This window comes from Lithobates pipiens, unplaced genomic scaffold (assembly GCF_037356315.1).
Source record: "Lithobates pipiens isolate NorthernLeopardFrog02 unplaced genomic scaffold, aLitPip1_a1.2 Scaffold_30, whole genome shotgun sequence".
NCBI lineage: Eukaryota > Metazoa > Chordata > Amphibia > Anura > Ranidae > Lithobates > Lithobates pipiens.
This window is the reverse complement of record NW_027507791.1, coordinates 112,887,571-112,907,735: the sequence shown is the minus strand read 5'-3', so window position 1 is coordinate 112,907,735 and position 20,165 is coordinate 112,887,571.

Genomic DNA, 20,165 nt, shown 5'->3' with positions numbered 1-20,165 from the left:
TGCCACACATTTGGAAAAGTACAAAAATCTGAAATGTCTTTGTATTTTAGTAAAATAAAATGAAATCCTCATTTGTTTTTAATCTAACATATTGAGCACAATAAAATAAACATACTGAACTGATGAAAATGCCTAGAAAATTTGGGTTTACTATCACTGGATAGATGTCCACATATTTTTGGGTGGTAGGTGTTGGTCAGATGTCCACACATATTTGCCATATAGTGAAAATACACATACAGTATGTTTACCCCCATGCGATTTACTTAAATTGGTATCAGCACCGCTGTCCAGTAAGGAGTGGGCTGACCTAGGAAGTATTATTATTATTATACAGGATTGACATAGCACCAACAGTTGGCTCAGCAATTAACAACATGAGGGCAAACAATACAGTTACAAAACAATTTAATACAGGGAGAATCAGAGGGCCCTGCTCGTTAGAGCTTACAATCTAGGAGGGAGGTTCAAGTGATGCAAAAGGTAATAACTGTATGGGATGACAGAAAGGAAAGAGGCGCCTCTAAGTGTAGGAGTTAAAAACAATTTATTATAAGGTCTGACAAGTGGGAACTCACGTGGAGTCAGTATAGAAAAGGCACATCAAAGGTATATAAATCCCATGTAGCCGTCAGCAGTGACAGTCCTCCATATACTCCGGCTGCAGCCGTGGCTTTCCTCTTCCTCGCGGAATTCCTACAGTGGTAGTTCAGTTGGTGCTCAAAATGTAGAAAGCTGGAACACGTCAGTGAAGGTCTACCCTACAAAGAACATGGTTGGTTTCATTGCTTGTTTCCTCTAGATGGACAATACAGGTGGTACAACACAGAAGGACATCCCAACGTGTCTCAAAAAGGGAAATGGTTGACAATGACATCACAGCCTGTCTGTTCTGGGTGCCCAGGACCTTCATGGAGGGTGTCAGGATGGAAACCAGTGGGAGATCAGTGAACATCCATTCACTGATGGATCCTGTTCCCTCACATCTACTACAGTCACCCTCTTCTTCTATCTTATGCTCCCACACTTACATCTTCAATTTCTCCTTCTCTACTGGCAGCTTCCCCTCCCCTCTAAAACATGCCCGGATGACCCCCATACTTAAAAAAGCACTCACTGGATTCCACCAGCCTGAACAACTTAAGACCCATCTCCTTGCTCCCGTTTGCATCAAAACCTTTAGAACACTTAGTCTACAACCGTCTTAGCTCCTACCTCACTGACAACAACCTTCTTGACCCCTTACAGTCTGGCTTTCGTTTGCTACACTTCACTGAATCTGCCCTACTGAAACTCACTAATGACCTACTAACTGCTAAAACCACTACTCCATACTCATACTACTCGACCTCTCTGCAGCCTTACTGTTGACCATCCACTCCTCCTCAAAAAAACTCCACTCTCTTAGCCTTCAAGACTCTGCTCTATCCTGGCTCTCCTCCTACCTATCACAGCACTCCTACACCCCTAACTCTGTTTCCACCTCTCCCCTTCCTCTTTAGGGGTACCTCAAGGTTCTGTCCTCAGACCCCTTCTCTTCTCCATTTACACATCCTCCCTTGGTCTGTCAATAAACTCCCATGGCTTCCAGTACCGCCTCTATGCTGATGACACACAAATCTATCTCTCTACTCCTCACCTCACTTCTTCAGTCTCCTCTTGCATTACTAACTTACTAACTGACATGTCAACATGGATGTCACACCACTTCCTCAAACTCAATCTTTCTAAAACCAAGCTCATAATTTTTCCTCCAGGCATTGCCCCTCTCCCTGACTTCTCCATCATGATCAATAATACAACCATCAGTCCCTCCCCTCATGCCAAGGTACTAGGTCTAATATTAGACTTCGACCTGTCCTTTTAGCCCAAAATCCAATCACTGTCCAAATTGTCCAGACTTCCCAAACATCTCCAAAATACACCCCTTTCTAACCGTCAAGATCACTAAGCAACTTATTCACTCCCTTGTTATCTCTCGCCTTGACTATTGCAACTCCCTCCTCATTGGCCTACCTCTCTGCAAGCTATCCCCTTTTCAGTCTTTCATGAAGGCCACTACCAGACTCATCAACCCTACCAACCATTCAGTGTCCGCCACTCCTCTCTGCCAATCCCTCCACTGGCTTCCCCTACATAACCAATCTTATGTCCAAATATCACCCAAACTGTCCTCTCTGCTCCTCCTAAGACCTTCTGCTCTCTAGCTCCCTTGTCTCCTCCTCCCATGCTCATCTCCAATACTTCTCCAGAGCCTCTCCCATCCTCTGGAACTCACTACCCCAATATTTTCGGCTAGCTCCTACTCTGTCCACTTTTAAGCGATCCCTGAAAACACATCTCTTTATGGTGGCCTATCCTGCCTCCAGCTAACATTTGAATCTTCTACTCCCTCATCAGTTCATCCCTCACAGTACCACCTTTTGTTTCATCAGCCCATCCCTCTTAGATTGTAAGCTCGCAGGAGCAGGGCTTCTCTCACCCTGTTGTTTTGAATTGTACTGTTGGTGTAGTGTCTCCCTACATTGTAAAGTGCTGTACAAACTGTTCCGCTATATAAATCCTGTATAATAATAATAATAATAATAATAATAATGATCTACCTGTGAAGAATGGAATCAAAATCGCGTAGCTCAGGACACTTCCAGGTTAAGAAATCCTCCTCACTGGGAGCACACTCTCCAGCCAACTGCAAGGCTGTTTGGCTGGAGAGTGTGCTCCCAGTATGGAGGAGTTCTGAGCCCGGAAGTGGTCTGAGCTAAGTGCTTTTGATTTTATTCTTCACGGGGGAGATCACCCCTCTCTCCTTTCTGTTTTATAGCTATTGTGGAATCCTCAGGTTTGCCAGAGGCTGCCATTTGTGGATGGACATTGCTTTCTCTTTTTTCCAGCATCTTGTAGGGCACTTAGTTTTATCCATCCCAGTTGCGGACTGATTTTTATATCTACCCCAAGGGATTTGCCCTATTTCTCTTTGGATCATTACATATTTAAGTCTTTTGTACACTGAATGTCATAAGGTGTCCACAATCAGAACAATGGCTTGCGCCTTCCTATTTTTTGTTTGTTACTATGGGTGATGAGCTGATGGAGAAAATAAAAGTACAGTTGTTAGGTGAAGGCATAGGCTTTTCTGAAGAGAAGGGTTTTCAGAGATTGTCTTAAAATGAATAGAGTAACAGAGTAGGAGCTAGTTGGACAGATTGGGGTAGGGAGATCCATAGGATGGGAGAGGCACTGGAGAAGTTCTGGAGGCAAGCATAGGCAGAACTATCCTCCTGGCAGAGCTGTCGGCATCACAAAAATCATGTAATAAAAATTAAAACACACACTGAAATATAAAAATATTCTACCAAGTGAAAAAATGGTGTGAATGTAAATATAAACTGATATCCACCAAGTGAAAAAATGATAAATAGCGATGAATAATAAAATTCAAACAGTCAGTGAATAATATCAGAAAAATAAACGTCTAAAAAGCATTGATAAGGGAAGCAACATCAGATGTGAAGAGACCCGGTGAGGAGAAGCTTGTAGAAGACACCACCACCAATTGCATGAAGGCTTACCGGAAGTAATGGACTTAAAAGGGCTTATACCTCTTAAGTCAAACAGGCTTATCGCGATAAACACCGTATATTGAAAACCATCAGAACTCCTGGACAGATCTTTGAATAGTGTTGATTAACATCAAATCCACATCATACAGGCACATGAAGCTCAAAATGGAAGGAGGGAAAGCCAGAGGATATTCTTTGATCAAAAATCAAAGAAAGGTTCCACATAGTGTGAGCGTTTAAAAATTGCATTTATTTAAAAAAAGTAACAATGGAACACTCACGTTTAGGAAGTGCATACAAAGCTCATAGAAGGACATGAAGAGACGCAGTAATGTTGGCAGAGGCCAGAGCGTTTTGTCTACTTAGACGTCATCTGGGGTATATATCATATACAGTGTTTATCGCGATAAGCCTGTTTGACTTAAGAGGTATAAGCCCCTTTAAGTCCATTACTTCCGGTAAGCCTTCATGCAATTGGTGGTGGTGTCTACAAGCTTCTCCTCACCGAGTCTCTTAACATTTGATATCGCTTACTGTGACAAACTCCTGTCCTGAAACAGGTCTCTGTCCGCCGTCTATGGAACCAGCACTATCCAAGACCCTTTAGTCCACCCAGTCACCAGACAACACCAGTCTTGGAGTGGCAAAAAACACAAATTTACTCATTTATTCAAGCGCATGTTATACAGATCCCACTTCAAAACACTTCTCCCCACCCTCGGAAAACAGGGCGGGTTAAACTGTCCAACGACAATAGACACACAGGTCAGGTGTGTTTAACTTCTCATAAGTAAACAGTCTTAGCAGGGGGGCTGCTGGAGGAATCCCCCCTCCCTCCATGGATATAAACATCCCATAAAGAGACATAAGTTGCGGTAGAGGGAAGCCATTTTTCTAGTTATCTGCATATACAACATCATCAGAGTTCTGTGCTGATTTCTGCGCTGAATAGGGATTGGCACTTCTGATAGTAAGGAGACCGACCCGGTTTATAAATGGCGCCCGGTGACTCTTCTCCATAAAGAATCCGGTGAACCAATCATAATAATTGGTGATGATGTGCCTGTTAACCCTTTAAGTTCTGGTGAGTTTGTTACCATAAGGGGTGTCACCGATTGTGAAGTTTCTGTGCACTGGTGTTTCTGACTTGGAGATGGACTTTCTTCTCTTTTACATCATCTTGTGAACACTTTAGTGGAAAGCTCATACTCGTGTTTTTGGGACTTTCAAGAAAACTTTTTTAGGTGGATTCCTTGATAATCATGGACTGTCATCTTTTTATGTATATTTATTTTTGAAATTTATTGGATATTTAGCGCTGTCAATATAGTATATATTTTATGAGAGGCTAACGGATGACGTATACTATATGCCCATGTGATTTATGATTTTATTTTATGATAGCAGCTTGCAATTAGTTTTTGATTAACCTTCTTTTGAGCGCTGGGATCAGTGAGGAATATTTTATATATATTTCAGTGATATAAGTATTAATATACAATATATACATACATACAAGATTGAATCTGATTAGTACAGATCAGACTGGAGTTCTCATTCACCTCGCAAAGATTATTGTTCCCTTAAAATCCAGGGCCCATAATCAGAAGCAAGAGGATAGCATTCAGTCCCCTCCAAAAGCCCCTGTCTTGGCTATGTCTGTCACACTTACCTTATCGATGCTTTTTAGACGTTTATTTTTCTAAAATTATTCACTGATAACAAGACTGTTTGAATTTTATTATTCATCGTTATTCATCATTTTTTCACTTGGCGGATATCAATTTATATTTACATTCACACTATTTTTTCACTAGGTGGACTATTTTTATATTTCAGTGTGTGTTTTACTGATCACAGCATATATTGTCATTATTATATTTTGTTTATATATATATATATATATATATATATATATATATATATATATATATATATATGCGCTTATTACATGATTTAACTTTTTGCTGTTGTCTCCGTCCATGCTGGCTGCTGTATATATAAATAAATAAATAAATATATATATATATATATATATATATATATATATATATATATATATATATATATACCTTTTCTTCTCGCACAGCACGATAAGCCCTCCCCTTTTTGGCATCACAAAAATGGCTGGCCAAAATTACAGAAAATTTTCGTCCTTTCCCAGTAAAATCAGACAGGCATGTATTTCTCTCTTGTCTTTAGCTGTTTTTGGAGTTCAACTTTTATTCCTTCTGTTCTAAATAAAAACACAAAAAAAACCCCACTAATTTGTGGTTGGTAAGGATGTCTTTAAATGACATTCTCATTTCACTACAACAGGATGTTATTAGATAAAGAACTTCTTCCTTGTAGTATATTTCTGGAGTAAAAAGATATATATATATATATATATATATATATATATACACACACACATACATATATATATACATCGTGGATCAGTTGAAGTAAAGTGTGAAGTCATTGACTTCTCTCCTCATATGGATATACAGTTCAGTCTAGAATCCGAATCCAACGTCTAAACTCCACGAAGATGGAAATTCCCACTGTTTTCCTTTTGCCCCTTTGTACATCCTCTGTAAAAGTACAAAACAATAAATAGATGAAATATTTAACATCCTAGGAACCAGAAATCGTTCAGAAAAGTTTTTTTTTGGGGGGGGGGGGGGGGGAGAGGAAACATGGCAATATCAAGTAACTGCGAGCAAGGATTTTTAACCTAAAAAAAGCTTAGCGCTCCCCCAGGGGAGCCATTACACTCCAGCGAGGGTTTATGGTCCATATTTATTTCGGCAGACACCTCATTGTGAGGCCCGCAGGAAAAGAGATTTGATGTAGAGGTCTCTGCCCATGTCCCCTCCCCAGAGGAAGGCGGCTGACAGGGTGATATATGGACCCTCAGTTATTGTACATTCCACATTGGGTGACTGCAGAGGACTTGTGTCTGGCTTTGTTTTATCTGGAATTTTGGGAGAGTCAGTCAGTGTGGAGTCACCTTACTGTGAACTTTATGTTAAAAAATACAGCCCTTCTGCTGGGGTCCAGCATGTTGTGGTCAGAGGGCCAAGCCAGATCTGATTTGCACGCTTCTTCTTCCCCCTCGGCATTTAACACCCGTTGTGTAAAGCTGTGTAGAACAAGAGCTCCTATGAATCACTATGTCTGCTCCTGCTTCACAATTTATATCTCCTGTCTGCATTTAGCAGTGTCAGCCTTCTTGAAACAAACAAGGGACCCAAATTAGAGACATATTGTGACATATGCGGTTGTTTTCAACAAGTGCGGAGCAGATTTTTTTTCGTATTGATGGAATAAACAGGTGTCATTAGGTGATACTAAGAACATAAGCAGAAATGTAATTATGTTAAATAAAAGCAGTATTAAACACAACATATAAAAAATTATTATAGTGTAGCTTACCAATCCTTAGATGATGTGGCTGCATTCCTTTTCCCCTTTCTAGGCTATTTTTCCTTTATTTTCACCTGGTGAGCCATCCAACAAGTCGGTTATTTTTCAACTTCCTTTAGCAGACCAATCTGTCAAGTAAAAGTAGCTGTTCCAGGGTCAAGACAAACCATTTACCACTGACAGGGGTGCTTACGATTGTTAGCTTATATTAATTCATGTAAAATCTTTATCCCAAAAGGTATAAAAAAAAAAATGTTTGCTATAACCGCTGAAAAAGTAGGAGTTTGGCTTTAATTTTTGTTAGTCAAGTCCATCTAAATCTGCTAGTGCATCTAATGCCACGTACACACGATGTGGGCAGACTGTCCAACGGTCTCCCCGACAGACTTTCGGCAGTGTTCCGATGGACTTTCCGAAGTAACGGACTTGGCCACACACGAACAGACTAAGTCTGTTTGAAAGTCCGTTCATTTTGAACGTGGGACTAAACAAGGAAGTTCAATAGCCAGTAGCCAATAGCTTCCCTTGCGTCATATTTGGTCCGTCGGACCAGCACACAGATGAATGGTTTTCCCAATTTTAGTCTGTCGGAATTGAGTCCGTAAAATAGATTTGAAACATGTTCTATTTCTAGGTCTGTCTGATTTTTTACTGACCAGCTCACCAGGTGAAGATAAAGAAAAAAGCCTAAAAGAAGAAAATGAATGCAGCCACCACATTTGAGGACTGTACTGCAATATACTAATAATCTTGTTGTTGGGTTTAATACCACTTTAAATAAAATGGACTTGACCCTAATTACATTAAAACTGAACTCCAGACAGATAGAAAGGACACGAATGTTAAGGAAATTGTAAATTCTATTTTGTATGCTTTCATTACATTATCAGCCACCACCCTAGCAATACTACGAAAATAACAACTTTTAAGAACAAATTTGAAACCAACCATCCAAAACAGGAATACATCACATCCGGGACAACACCTGTCATGCGCCATGATCAACACTAGATCAGCAGTCAAGCACAAACACGAAATTCATGATTTTATCATTCAACACAACACAGACTGTCTCTTCTTCACAGAAAGCTGGCTAACACCTGACTGTAACACCATTCTAGCAGAGTTAGTGCCTGAGAACTACTGCATCCTAACTGAGCACAGTGTCGGTCAAAGAGGAGGTGGCCTAGCAGTGATCTACCAATCTCACCTCACGTTCACAAAACCAACTTTACAGAGCTCACTGCCATTCATGGAAACACTCACACTTCAATGTCAAACAACACCCCAGGACACCTTTCACATACTACTGTGCTACAGACCACCGGGACCAAAGACACTTCCTTGCACCTTTTATCGAATTCAACTCTACATACACCTTGAAAACCAATAATCTCCTGCTACTTGGGGACTTTAATCTCTGTGTAAACTCCTCCCAGGACTCCATCACTACCGCTTGCATCAACCAACTGGAAGCACTAGGCCTGAAGCAACTGATAAATGCTGCCACGCATGCTTCAGGCCATACCCTCGACCTCATCTTCAAATAAAACATGGCTATTAACACACTTGATAACATGACATTGCCTTGGAATGACCACCACGTGATCAAATTTAAAATAAACATCACTTACCAAATACCAACACACTCAACGACAATACACTTGACAACATCACAGAAGAACTGAAGACACACTCAAGTCCCTTAGCACAGCATTATTACAGACAGCAGAAATAGTCGCATCAATACGCAGAGCTGCCACCAGCAAAAACAATTTGGGTTGGTTCAATGACTCTCTTACATCACTGAAACAAGAACGCAGAAGAGCTGAAGGAGCTTGGAGAAGGAACCCAACAATGGAAAACCACACAAATTACAAATCACTCACCACAAGATACCACAAAGCCATTTTCATAGCAAAAAAACAAAAAAATAACATTTCTCCAAAACCATCTGAAAAGCCATAAACCACCCTAGACCACTCTTCAAACTAGTTGCCCAGACTATGAATCCCAACTGTTTGAGTCTCCAGCAAACGAAACACAAGAATTCTGCAATGAGTTATCTGTTTTTTTCATTGACAAAATCGCAACCATTCGGGAAATAATTCAGCAGAACGTAGCAAATAACCCCACTCGGCCAGAACAAGAAGAAAAAACACAAAGTTTCTACAACCTCCAAGATTTACTCTGGTCCCAATCACCATTGACACCACCAAAACCATCATCAGAAACCTCCGAGACAGCACATCGCCAAACTACATCATACCCACAAAAATTCTGAAAGAATGTACCGACATCCTAGCACCTATCATAACATACCTCATAAACCAGTCATTTAAATAAGGAATCATCCCGACCTCCCACAAGCAAGGCGCAATCAAACCCCTCCTAAAGAACCCTAACCTCGATCCCTAAGACCCAAATGACCGCAGGCCTGTCACAAGCCTCAACACCTTCTCCAAAATTATCGAGAAAGCAGTAGAACAACAACTCCATCTGGTCACCCATAAACTCTTGGACCCACTACAATCAAGTTTACGCCCTGGCCACGGGACAGAAACAGCTCGTCTCAAAATCTGGGATGACACCCTCGAAGCAGCAGATGAAGGAGAATCCTGTCTCCTGGTGCTGCTGGACCTCAGTGCAGCATTCGACACAGTAGACCACAAAACCCTGCTCACTCATCTCACAGAAGTAGCTGGAGTTGCAGACTCAGACTTACCATGGTTTGCATGCTTTCTAGAAAACCGATCGCAGAAAGTGAAACTAGGAACGTTCACTTCGGAAGCATGAAAAATTACATGAGGAGTCCTTCAAGGATCACCCCTGCCACCCGTGCTCTTTAACATCTATCTCCGACCACTCCTCAAAATCATCAGCAACCAGAATCTACTTTATCACTCCTATGTGAATGACATCCAACTATGCATCACCAACAACAAAGACCAATAGCAGGCACTGGTAAACTGTCTCTCATTGATCGACGATTGAATGACGGAGAGCTCCCTTAAAGTCAACGGATCCAAAACAGAACTCCTCTTCCTTCAGTTGGAAAGATGCTGAGTGTATCTTTTGTGTCTTGTCCCTACTGCAGTAGTTATTAATTTGGAGCCACTAATCAATATAAGACCCCTTTCACACTGATGCAGTTTTCAGCCTTTTTAGCGCTAGAAATAGTCTCTAAAAAGCGCCTGAAAACTGCCTCCTATTTTGTGCAATGAGTGCTTTCACACTCGGGTGGTGCACTTGCGGAACGTTAGGAAAAGTCGTGCAAGCGGCATCTTTGGGGCAGCTTGGGAGCGATATAAATAGCATTGAAATTAATGGGCAGCACTTCCACAAACGACCGGCACTTTAGCACTGTTTTAGCAGTGCTGCAGTGTGAAAGGGGTCTAAGAATATGAGTTACCCATCTATAAAATTTCCAGAACACAATTTAATGTAGCTCTGTATTATTGTATTAATTTAGAAGTCATTACTGTATTTTTTTTTTAATACAAGTATAAGTACCTTTATTTGACTTCTCTTTCTCTTCTTTTACTCTCATAAACAACAGACATTCTGACAACCAAATCCGTTGGATTTTGTCCAACGGATTTTGTCCGACGGATTTTGTCCGAAACTGTTGCACACACATACGGTCGGACAAAGTTGCGGAAAATCCGATTGTACATAACGTGATGACGTTATTTCATTACGACGGGACTACGTTCAGGCTAGTAGCCAATAGTTTTGGTCTAGGAATTTGATCTGAGCATGCATGGCACTTTGTCCGTCGGAGTAGGCTACACATGATCGGAGTATGTCCGATCGGAGCATTTTGTCAGAAAATTTTATGGTGAAGTTGGAAAACTTGGTCCGTCGGATACTCCAATGGAAACAGTCCGATGGAGACCACACACAGTCAGATTATCCGACAAAATGGTCTGATAGGACACATTCTATAGGAATCTCCGACCGTGTGTACAAGGGCTAAGAGAGAAGGGCAGTGCTTTGGGTGCTGAATGCAAATGTACTGACCAGAATGCTGAGAAGATAAAAGAGTAAAGTGAGAAGGGGGCTGACTTCATTGGTCTGCTGCTGCTCTTTCACTGTCCAGTCAGCAGGTTAGGGGGTGAAGAGAGGACACCACTGAATTCCTAAAGTGTAAGTGGTGTTATCCACCTGGCTGTACTGTCTAGCAGGGCTATGTAAGTATCTATCTGGATTGTCAAAAATACAAGTCATTTGGTAGGTACATTTTTGATTTTCAAGATTCTGTTCAATGGACTTTTAGTTCTTTTTCTCACTGTATCACAGGGTGATAGATTGGATTATTTCACATTTTGCACATTTATTGTATTATGAGTGCTACTTAAATTATCTTCTAATATCTTTGTAGTACACGATTAGGGGTATAATTTATTTGTTTAGATATCAATTTCACTAAGGTAGCAGCTGTTTGTTTTGATTTTTATTTTCACTGATATTGATATACTTTTTGTATGTTTTTCAGTAAGATTGTTCACTGTTAGGGTTCACTGGTTATTGATTGGCACAGTGGGGGCAGTGCATTTTTGGAGGGGTACACATTGCCAGCTGATTTGGACAAAAAAGCTGTATTACATGTAATGGAACATGGTGTAATTTTTAGTTCCTCAATAGCTTGACTACAAGAAGGTCATCCTGTCCAACATTTTCTTTTCCAGTCTAGAAAGTGTGTCTATATTACTTATTTTTATGTGACTCTGTACTACAAATCTCTGTAATCCTTTAATATAGCATTGGTGGTACATACAAGCAGGATAGTGATACGAATTAGCAGCATTGCTGCTTTAAGCTCAGCGGGTAAAGGATTATGGCAAGGCTCACTCAAAACGTTGCCAAGTTAAATCTGTAAGTGAGGGTAAAATGAAGAGGAAAAAAAAAATCAAAGCTTTTCATTGAAAAGTTAGAGAAAAAAAGAGGTGAGACAATTAAGCTAATTGCTCACAGCTGGGAGCTGGATCCTTCCATGTGACAGATAGCTGGATGTTTGATTCTGCGTCTAAACAACGGGGACATACATCATTAATCCTATAATATTCGTATTTAATTTTTTATAACACCCATAAAAATAATCATTAACCTCTGTTCTGCTTAAGATCCAATCAGCCATTTTAGTTAAATAAATATCATGCAAAACATTAAATATCACTTTGATAAGCTAGATTTGTTCCTGTGGGGAAGGGCCTCCTAATGGTTTATATTAACATCCGCTCTATTCCACAAGTGTCAAACAGCGAGAGGTAATGAGAAAACAGATAAACTGCAATATATGGCTTTAATCAGATTAACCTATCCCTCTGGCACAGGCATTATTACAAGGCTCAATTGTTGTGTATAATAGGTTGAGGCTTAAATTTTCTTTGTTGTCCGTTTCTCTGTTATTCCAGGTCCAGTTATTGGATCAGCACTACTGTACTAGCCAAATAGCAAAAGCTAGCCACGCTTGGCCAAGGTAGACAAAATCTGTTGACTATTACAAGGAGTCAAGTAAAATATAAGTGACCATTCTCTCCTAATAAAAGCCCTACTAAAGCCAACTTTATTTCTACTCTACTTCATTTTGTTTTAGATACATCAATGGTGGGTTAGAGCCCCTGCCAAATTTTTACTGCCACTTCTGTGGCTGCTGGGGAGACATCTTATCACTTTCTGTAAAGACAGGAAGTGATGGGAAATCACTCTAACTCTGACCACAGACAAACTAGAATAATGTCCTCTTAACTACAGCCTGCAGGACAGATATGGCTCTTTGGTTGCTTTTAACCGGTCCTTAAGGCATTTTTCTCCCAAGTAGAGTCAACAATAAAGCACAATTACCAACACCAGCAATTGGGCATTATGACCACAGGCATTGGGGTTTTTATTTTATTTATAATTCCACTGACCACCAAGCCTGGGGCATAGTTTACTCCCATTGGCCACTGACACCAGCGCCTTTTCTATTCCCAATAGTCACAGTCTAGCCACCTTAAAGACAATGAACTGGCCCTTTGTTTAGAAAGTGTGAAGATCACTAGCTTTTTCTTTTGCTGCCTGTACTTTGCTATCCAGGGATTACTGCTACCTTCATTTCTTGTAGGAGAATCACAGGTGCAAGAAGCAAAGAATAATCTTTCTAACAGGGTCACAGACAAAATAGGGGACACTCGGAGGGTGTGTGCACGCGCCTGTTGTGACATCTAAAAGAAGCGACTTACAGCTACGACGATTTGCACAGCCGTGCCAACCTGCCACAGTATAACTGCCGCCGCTGATTGGCTAGAGGTTAAACATATGAGCACTTGCCTATTAATCTCTTCTGGCCTGGATTTACCATCAGCTTTTTCATGGAAAGGACATATGGTCTTAGACTTTCTCTCTCTCGCCACCTCTTTCTTCTGGGGTTTTCAACCCAACAACCCAGAGACAGGGAGTGCATACATGACATATCAACAGCATTTACAAATGCAGACAGTAGAAGGCAGCAGATCCCTATGCACATTACAAGGATTGTTCACAATGCTGAGACATGCACACAGCAATTTTGTTTATAAATAGATCCATTTGTGTTCTGGGAATCCTTTGACATATATTAAAAGTTTATTTGTTAAACAAAGTATAGTTAAAAAAATATATATAAATCATTAGTTTAAAAATATATATTAGACTAAAACTGCCCTGAAAGCATAATGGTTGTACAACCCCTGCTCTTCTATATCTTTTTTTGCCATATTATAACTTGTGCTTGTCTTAGCCCCTGTACACACGGTCGGACATTCTGCCAACCAAATCCGTCAGATTTTGCCCGTCAGATTTTGCCTGTCGGATCTTGTCCGAAACTGTTGCATACACACGGTCGGACTAAGTTGTCGAAAAATCAGATCATTCAGAATGACGACGTAATTACGTGATGACGTAATTTAGTTACGATGGGACTAGTAGCCAATAGCTTTGATGTAGGAATTTGATCTGAGCATGCTGGGCACTTTGTCCGATCAAAATTCTCTACACATGATCGGAGTATGTCCGATCGAACCAGTTGGTTGGAAAATTGGGTCCGACGGATATTCCGACGGAATCAGTCCGATGCATACCACACACAGTCGTATTATCCGACAACACGGTCCGATAGGACACATTCCGACGGATTCTAAGACCGTGTGTACAAGGGCTTATAGGTGTTCTTTCTGTTGGATCTTCTTACGTTTGACCTTGCTCCTGCCCTTCAATTGAAATTCCAGTATATAAAGCTAGCTTGTCCTGGCTATTCCCCTTCACTGCTTGCATTGAACTCAAAATTTTGCACTTATAGTGTCAACTAAGACATTCCTCCCTCCAGACACAATTTTTGCTTACAGCCAACATTCCATGAAAATGAAAAGGTCCACTCTATTGAGAGCCTCTCCCCCAATACAAATAGCTTTAAATAAAGACTTTTAAAATAAACTAAGTGTAAGATTGACCCTTATGCTTCTGAAAACAACTTAAAATAGTTGAAAACATATCTTGTAACATATCATATGTCACATATATCAAGTGAAGTGACCAGCCTCAGATGATACACAAAAATAACACAGATCCTCCTACATAGGCTTTACTTGTTTATCTGCAATCTTCTCCTTTCTACACATGTTAAATATCTTCAGCAGAGAGGATTGGGCAGAGAGACTGCATTTACGGTGTGTGAGAGCTGATTGGTGGAAAGGCACCCCCTCCACTCAGCAGAAGAACGGTGTTCTGAATAAACAAGCTCTGTTCTGAGCTCCCCCCCCCCCCCCCCCACACACACACAAATGTATCTCAAGTGACGTAAAACTTCTAAGAAGTGACTCATGCTGATAACAGAGGAACCAAGCAGCAGAGAGAAACTACACTTAAAGTGGGGTACCCCCTAAAAAAAAATTTTTTAAAGTCAGCAGCTACAAATACTGCAGCTGCTGGCTTTTAATAATCGGAAACTTACCTGCCCCAGGGTCCAGCGATGCAGGGGAACGAATCCCCCCCCTCGCTCCCCGCTCCGCTCGCGGCGCCGTCATGCATACTGTGGGCACCCGGCTGTGGCTTCACAGCCGGGCACCCACTGCGCATGCGCGAGCGGCGCAGGGCGCCGTGATACGCCGTACAGTCACCTGGGACACATGACAGGTCCCAGGTGAATGTGCGGCACGAGGGGAAGTGATGTCACCAGCCTGGGCAATGAGGAAGGCAGATTACGAGGGACCCCCTAGCAACCGGTATTTAGAGGTGAGTAAAAAAATTTTTTTTTGCCAATTATTTTTATTTATTTTTTTTTACGAATTTTAAGCACTTTTAATTTTTTGGTGGCAACACCACTTTAAGCCGCGTACACACAGGCGGACTGTCTGTCCAACTTAGTCCGCTGAAACACATTTCAGCGGACAGTCCGCTCGTGTGTGGGCTTCAGCGGACTTTTTCAGCGTGCAGTCTGGCGGACTAAGTATTTCGGAATTTCCGTAATATTGTCCGTCCTACTTTGGTTTCAGCGGACAGTCCGCTCGTGAGTAGGCTAGTTGGACGGACTAAGTATGGCGCATGCTCAGAAAGGATTTACATGGCGAAAGGTTGCATTGCTGTGTATTGGACGTCCTATTTCTAGTCCCGTCGTACGTGCTGTACACGTCATCGCGCAAGCTTTTGACGGACTGTCTGTTCATCGTGTGTGGTCAAGTCCATTCATTCGAAAGTAGGACGGACTGTCCGTCGGATTGTCTGACGGACTTAGTTGGCCATACAGTCCGCCCGTGTGTACGCGGCTTTAGAGATTTGTAAAGAAATAAGAAAGAGAGATAAGAAAACACTGTAGATACATGTGCTTTGCCCAAATTCAATGGCTCAGGTTTACAACCATTATTTAACCACTTGCCGACCGCGATATAGCCGAATGACAGCTAGTTGTGGGAGGCCATCATATGAATTGTTACACGCGATCAGCCATGTCCAATTACAGCTGATCGCTGATGTAAACAGCAGCTGGTTATTGGCACTCGATTCTTCATGCTGACAACATGAGGAGAGAAGAAGAAAGCCGATAATTGGCTTCTCTAAAAGGGACATGTACACTGACAATCAGGGCACTGTCACAGCACTGAAAGCTAAAAACTAGCCTGGCTAGGAAGGGGTTAAAAATGACCAGTAGGCAAGTGGTTAATGTACTTCCTTTTTGGTTGAATGGTGCATATTGTGAAGAATGAAGGCTGGGGATGGGGAAAAAAACACTAAGGGAAGTCATAGAGCTCTGATCATACTTCTGGTCATACTTCAGAAATGGATCTACATAAATAAAACCTTCATTCTCAAAAGTGTTTCTTAAAACGCCACAATAATTAGTTGTTTCAGTCAATCCGACTGATATACAATGATCCTTCTATACAATGTCATTAACCACTTGCCGCCCGCCCTATAGGCAATTGACGGCTGCAAAGTGGTTTCATAATCCTGACCGGACGTCATATGACGTGATCAGGATTATGAGCCGCTGCGCGCCCCCGGGGGCGCGCATCACGGCGATCGTTGTTGCAGGGTGTCAGTCTGACACCTGGCAACTACGATCTCGGTAAAGAGTCTCTGACGGAGACACTTTACTACGTGATCAGCCGTGTCCAATCACGGCTGATCACAGTGTAAATGGGAAGAGCCGGTGATCGGCTTTCCCTCACTCGCGTCTGTCAGACGCGAGTAGAGGAGAGACGATCGGCTGCTCCTCTGACAGGGGGGGTCTGTGCTGATCGATTATCAGCACAGCCCCCCGAGGATGCCCACACTGGACCACCAGGGATGCCACCAGACCACCAGGGAAAAGGTAATCCTCCCTAGACCACCAGGGATGCCAGTCAGCACAATGGATGCCAATCAGTGCCCATAATGGATGCCAATCAGTGCCCACAATGGGCATCACTGATTGGCATGCATTATTGTTTGGCACTGATTGGCATCCATTACTATAGTATAACACCAATGCCGCCTATGAGTGCCCACCTGTGCCGCCTATGAGTTCCCACCTGTGCCGCCTATGAGTGCCCACCTGTGCCGCCTATCAGTGCCCACCCATGCCCATCTGTGCCGCCTATCCATGCCCATCTGTGCCGCCTATCCATGCCCATCTGTGCTGCCCATCTGTGCCGCCCATCCATGCCAATCCGTGCCAGCTATCAGTGCCAATTTGTGCCACCTATCAGTGTCCGTCCGTGTCGCCCATCCGTGTCGCCCATCCGTGTCGCCCATCAGTGCCGCCTATCAGTGCCACATATCAGTGTCCATCAAAGCCACCTCATCAGTGCCACTTCATTGGTGCCACATTGGTGCCCATCAGTGCCGCCTTATCAGTGCCCATCAGTGTAGCCCCATCAGTGCCCATCAGTGCCCATCAGTGAAGGAGAAAACGTACTTATTTACAAAGTTTTGAAACTGAAACAAAAAAAAAACATTTTTTTTCAAAATTTTCGGTATTTTTTTATTTGTAGCGCAAAAAATAAAAACCGTAGAGGTGATCAAATACCACCAAAAGAAAGCTCTATTTGTGGGAAAAAAATGATAAAAATTTCATTTGGGTACAGTGTAGCATGACCGCGCAATTGTCATTCAAAGTGCGACAGCGCTGAAAGCTCAAAATTGGTCTGGGCAGGAAGGTGTTTAAGTGCCCTGTATTGAAGTGGTTAAACTCAAGGATTCCTATAGCCCCTTTTACATACTTGAAGGTAAACTATAGCCTTTTTCATATATACATGAAAATAATAAAATAATGTGAACAATCTTAGAGGAAAAGTACAGCCAAAACTCGTAGTGCAGTTCGTTCTGCACTCCTCTGACCCGCTTTCAGCTGACAGCAGACTGCCCTCACAGAGCTCTGGCAAGATTGCAACAATGAAGTCGGGATTTGCCCACTAGCCTGGACTGGCATCAAGCTCAGCCTCTCAGTGAGCGGCTGAGAGCCTGAGCTCCTCCACAGCCCAGTGCTCCAGTGAGCAGACAGCAGCGACTGACAGTCAGCAGCTCTCTGCTCAGGGAGCTGTGAGAATCAAGCAATTGGCGGTTTTTGATCACTCAGTTCTCCATGTTAGAGCCAGCGGGGGACAGAGGCAGCATCGGTCCGATGCTACATCCACCTAGGTAAGTATGATTCGGAAAAAAAAAATCTATACTTCTCTTTTAAATGCTTACAGTTTACTTGTTTCTGTGCATAGTTGTAAATACAGTATGTACAACCATATTTGCTCTTTGCAGGCTATGCTTAGTAGCGATAGGCAGTGGTTGTTGGTAGTAGGTGTTAAAGGATAAGTCCACCCTAACACTAAAATCTCCACATCTACCGTCATCCACGATCTAACACTAATCTATCTAGCCCTATAAAGGAGAAACCAGTATACATACCTTTTCTGAAGCCGATCCGACCTGATTCCCCGCTGATCTGTCAGCTGTGGCTTCGCTGTGGAGGTGGGTGCTGAGGACACAGCCGACAATGGAAGCCTCATAGTAAGTCTATTGTGACGTCACCCATTTATTTTCCAGCCCTTGTCGGCTGTGTCCTCTGCAGAGCTTCCGCCGCTGGAGACTAAACCGGATCGGCTTCAGAAAAGGTATGTATACTGACTTCTTCTTTATAGGGCTAGATAGGTTAGGCTTAAATCGTGGATGTCTGTAGATGTAGCGATTTTAGTGTTAGGGTGGACTTCCCCTTTAAGTGTTAAAGGAGTATTAAAGTCTCAAGGTTTTTCATATTAATGCATTCATCCCGCTGAGGTACCCCAGTATTGGAGGATTGGGGCCACTCTGTGCAAAACCCTTGCACAGAGGAGGTAAGTATAATATATTTGTTATTTAATTTTATTTTATTTAAGCAAACCTAGTATCACTTTAACTATTTAAGCCCAGGACCATTTTGCTGGCCAAAGACCAGAGCACTTTTTGAGATTTGGCACTGCGTTGCTTTAACTAACAATTGCATGGACGGGCGACGTGGCTCCCAAACAAAATTGACATCCTTTTTTCCCCACAAATAGAGCTGTCTTTTGGTGCTATTTGATCACCCCTGCGGTTTTTATTTTTTGCACTATAAATAAAAAAAAGCGGCAATTTTGCTATAATAAATATCCCCCAAAAATATATAAAAAAAACTTTTTTTTCCTCAGTTTAGGCCGATACATATTCTTCTACATATTTTTGGTTAAAAAAAATATTAATAAGCGTTTATTGATTTGGTTTGTGCAAAAGTTATAGCGTTTAAAGAGAAGAGGATCGTTTTATGGCATTTTTATAAATATTTTTTTTTACTAATAATGGCGGCAATTTTTATCCTGACTCCAACATTATGGTGGACACATCAGACATTTTTGACACATTTTTGGGACCATTGTCATTTATACAGCAATCAATGCTATACAAATGCACTGATTCCTGTGTAACTGACACTGGCAGTGAAGGGGTTAACCACTAGGGGACAGTGTAGGGGTTAAGTATGTCCTGGGGAGTGATTCTAACTGTGGGGGGCGTGGCTACGTGTGGTGCGTCACTGATCTCTGCTCCCGATCACAGGGAGCAGAGATCAGTGACACTGTCTTTCTCTCCGTGAGACGATCAAGGGTATCCCTGCGACCTCGATTCACGGAAATTGCCTCGGGCACCTCTTAAAGGGCAACGTACAGGTAAAAGGGTATAACAGGGAAAAAGGTACACATGCTTCTGCGTTGGATGCATTCTGTTATGTGTACAAGGCTTAGAGAGTTGTTTTACCTACCATCACTAAATTTGGTGTGTCTACTGGTTGCTCAGGTCATATAGATCTACAATGGCTTTTGAGGTCCTAAACATAAAGAAATCCTAATCAGGCTTTGAGGGCTATAGAAAAACTTAGATGTAAATGATGAGCCAAACAGTGCTGCAAAAAGAAGTTTGACAATAATTGGCCATCTTTTATAATAGCCTAGACTGAGTCCTCTCCTTTTCCTGTTATAAAATTGTTTTTAATGTAGCGGCGGCTCCTGAAGAGCACGCGCTATGCGTTTTTCAAAGTTAAGGTTATGGCTAAACTGCAGTTTGGTTTAGGCACAATTGTCTAAATTTGGACTTCAGTATCAGTCTGACTGGACTATGAGATGTTCAGCCTAGCCACAGGGGGCACTGTCTCCTCTGGCAGGCATGGAACTATGGCCTGGTTAGGTGCTTAAGTTA